This window comes from Limulus polyphemus, unplaced genomic scaffold (genome assembly GCF_000517525.1).
Source record: "Limulus polyphemus unplaced genomic scaffold, Limulus_polyphemus-2.1.2 Scaffold4277, whole genome shotgun sequence".
NCBI lineage: Eukaryota > Metazoa > Arthropoda > Merostomata > Xiphosura > Limulidae > Limulus > Limulus polyphemus.
In genome coordinates, this window is record NW_013669887.1 from 76929 (window position 1) to 81284 (window position 4356).

Sequence of the window (4356 nt, forward strand, 5' to 3'; positions counted from 1 at the left end):
AGAGCACAGATAGCCCATTGTGTAGCTTTGTGCTTAAATTCAAACAAACAAACAAACCTTATGCGACACCTAGGCTAAACATCCAAGTTAAAGAATCGAAGGACCAATCACAGCCACCCCTACTTTAGAACTGTTGACCAGCAATTTGTCAGCAGCAACTGCCGACAACGCGCATACTCTTAACCGAAGTAGCAGAACTGAACGTTAAAGCATTTGACATCCAACAGCAAATTCAGCAATATATCGTTGCTTGAACCCTGGACTCCCGATTCATCACACGGCTTGCTAACCATTAAACCACTCTCAGCCCATTTCTAGGTTTAATCAGATATGATAATCTATAGGTGTAATATATTACAATCCCCTTACAAGTATTTCTGTTTGTTTTGTTGTTGTTGTTGTTTTTTTGTTGTTTTTTTTGGGGGGGGGGGGGAGGTTACAAACTCATGCACATCCTATATGTTGTTGTTTCTAGCACAAAGTTACTTAATGGGCTATCTGGATTTTGTCCATTGCGACATATAGAACCCCAGATTTTAGTGTTGTAGGTCCGTAAACTTGCAGCTAATTCACCAGGAGACCCCAACCTATATTATTCGTTATGCTTCCGCTTCGTGAAAAAACAACAACAAATAAACAATAAATTCTTGTTTGCTTCGTAAGTATGAGACTTTTAATTGATAACTATTCAAAGTTCATTAGTTATTGCTATCCTCGCATATATTCACATTGGTACCGTGCACAAACACCATAATCTTATTTACAGATATGAGATCCATTTATTTTGCTTACTTCTGACTTCGAAGAGAACTGTGTTGAATTAGATAAGTTAATGGTTAGGTTTCATATGACCATGTTTACATTATAAGCTTTGTTTGGCAAGTTTTCAAGATAGTATGTTACGAAGTTGTTCTAAATATACTTGTATTTCATCACTCAGTCAATAATCAAATAAATAAAAATAAAAATAATAACTCAATTAAATTATCAACAGTTAGTATTTTTTCGGACTTTTATCCAATTGGTTTCAAACTTATTTTAACACGTCCCTCAGGAGCCAAGGGGTGTTTTTTTCAATACAATTTGTTGAATATTAAAAGTAAGCTCAATCCGGAAACTCCCAAAGAGGGTGGTTTGGGCATATATTTTCGATACAAGTTTTCATTTGTTAAATCATAAATTTTTAAATGAAATATAGCATCCTCAAGTCTCCATACTAGCTAGTACAAAGGTCTACCTGCTGGGAGTAAATTCAGTATATATATATATATATATATATATATATATCAATAAAGCCGCATTCTCAGCATAATTAATTAAGCAATTGCCAACCTTTTATGTTTAGCTTTCAATTGAGATACGAACGATTTCACCTGCGATTCGGTAGGGAAGGTCGAAGCATCATGATAGTCAGCAGTAGGATGAGCAGACAGAAACACTTTGAAAGCAGCTACAGCCATAATATTGTACTCGACTTACTGCACAATATCTACCATTTAGTGTCATTTGGAGATTTCCATGATTCTTGTGCTTGGCCGTTATGCTCGGAATGCGATGACGGATTTCGGTCACTTTACCACTTTAAATCACTTTTCGCATCACCAATTTGTTATTATTACGTGGACTGGACTTAGTATTATTTTCAACAAATAATTCAAAAATATCTGCCCAACGATAGAATACATTACAACAATCCCCTTTTTATGAGGCTTTAACTAGTTTCTCTTATCGATTTATGTTGTTGTAGAGCGTGAATGTAAGTCTATTTAAAGGGATTTTGTTCCCCTTTTATTCATCAAGGCTTAAATTATATGCGTAAATATTAGTTTATTCGATAAACATTAAGTTTTGAGTTACACTTTTGATAGATAAAAATAGTGAATACATTTTAAATGTTATTTTTAACTCACCAGTACCGAAAACAAGAGACCCCAAGCAGTCAGTTTGCCTTGCTAGTGCCTTGTAAGTTGTATACAAATAGTGTTCCAGTGTATGATATGTCTTTCTGCTTCTCTGTATGTTTTATTCTGGTCAAGTCTTAAATTTCTGTCTATACATGTTTCGTGTCACAAAATTCGAGGTTATTAAACTCAGAGGGCAGATTTGACATAATGTTTTATTAATTCATTCTTATTGTTTGTTCGTTGTTAAACACAAAGCTACACAATGTGCTGTGTCCACCACAGATTTACAGCTGTGTCCCTGAGAAGGCTTTCATTTTTATTGAATGGCTATTCTTCCATAAAGTGAGACATCTGTATAGCTGAACAAATGAAGATGAAATAAGTAGCAAATGCCTAGTTCATAGTGACACTTGTTGAAAAATCTTAGAGGACAAATATATTGTTGCGTCAGCGAGGTCACGTGACCAGCATCACGCCACCTCCTTCTAGAAATATCCTGTTCCTTCGTGAATTGTCGGGAGACTACTAGATTAGGGGTAGTGTGGTAAAAATAAGATGGTCACAACGTGACGGAACAATGAGTAATTGAACTGCAGTCAGAGAGTGTGTAATTGAACTGAGTATTGTTGAAGTCGAGCACGTGAGACGTTCGTTGAGAATTATAGCGCGACTGTTGAAATTAAGTGTATCGCAAAGTTATATTCAGAAAGAATAAACCAAAGGTTGTTTAGAGACTACAGGGCATTATAACAGCATGTGAAAGAAAGGCCTATGACAGCGTCAAAAATATTATACACATTGGCCGGAGGCCCCCTAAATTTTGAGGCCCTAGGCTTCAGCTTGCCAAGCCTATAGGTAAATCCGGCACTGCCTATCGTAAATAAAGAACTCAACCAAAGTATTGTTACGTCTCCGTTCGTTAGTTAATTTTCCGTAAATTCGTTCCGACGAAACTTTAGCGACACAAGTCCTTTCTTAAACAAAACTCAGTAATTTTCCTTGCACTCCATTTCAGAATAATACTGTCTTATGCCAATAACTCGACACTAGCATTGATTTCTGTATTAATTTTGTCCTTCCAGGAAAGGAGTGAGATAGATAAGTTGAAAACACAGCTGTGCAAGTATCTGCAGAGCCGCAGAGAACGTTGCCGTTTTCATCAGTAAGGTTAGTAATAAAACTACGCTGATTTGTAGCGTCATTGTTAACGACAGGAAAAAACATACTCGTTTTGTATATGGTTATCAAGTTCAGGAATCTCTTAGCTGCAATAGACTGGAACAGGGTATTTATAAATAAAAGCTGTATTGAAATATGGGAAATATTTAAGTGTAAGTTAGATAAAAATGTTCCATACAAATCTATTCATAAAAATAAAGAAAGTAAGCCCTTATGGCGGAATAGAAATATAAGCAGGTTAATTAATAGTAAAAAGACAAAACATAAAATATATAGACAGACTAAAAGGGAAGAGGATGGAACTGCTTATAAAATTGTAAGGAATGAGTTAAATAGGATGATACGAAAAAGTAAAAGGGAAAGAGAAATTAGATTAGCAATGAACAAAAATAAAAATCCAAAACAATTCTTTAAGTATTATAAAGCAAACAAGGATAGGACCTTTAAAAATAGGCGACAGGAGACTTGAAAATAATAATGAGATAGTCAAAGCTTTAAATAATCATTTTAGTTCAGTCTTCACTTCAGAAAGGGCAAATTCTCCTAGTTTGGGAAATACAACTAAATAGTAAACATGACTGGCCTGTCTGGTCTTTAATTATAGCATATTAATAACTGCTTAGTTATACAGTTGTTACATGTATATGTATGTATGTGCGTATATGTATATGTGTGTATGTATGTGTATGCATAGGTGTATGTGTATATGTAGGATGTATGATGTATGTGTGTATAGGTATATATGTATATGTAAAATATGTTTGTATATGTATAGATATATATATGTATATGCATGTATGTGTATATGCGTATATATTGGTTACATAGTTGAATGAAATAATATTAATGTAGACGCGGCCACTTGACCGCAAACTGTAAATATTCTGCATGAAATGACTTGGCAGTTGCCTGGTGAAGGGATGGGAGTAGATAGATGAATCGCCTGTTCAATGTGAATATATGAGTGTATCCTTTTTTTCTCGCAATGTTGCCTGGTGAAGGGATGGGAGTAGATAGATGGATGGCCTGTTCAGTGTGAATATATCAGTGTATCCTTTTGTTCTCGCAATGTTGCCTGGTGAAGGGATGAGAGTAGATAGATGGATGGCCTGTTCAATGTGAATATATGAGTGTATCCTTTTTTTCTCGCAATGTTGCCTGGTGAAGGGATGGGAGTAGATAGATGGATGGCCTGTTCAGTGTGAATATATGAGTGTATCCTTTTTTTCTCGCAATGTTGCCTGGTGAAGGGATGGGAGTAGGTAGATGGATG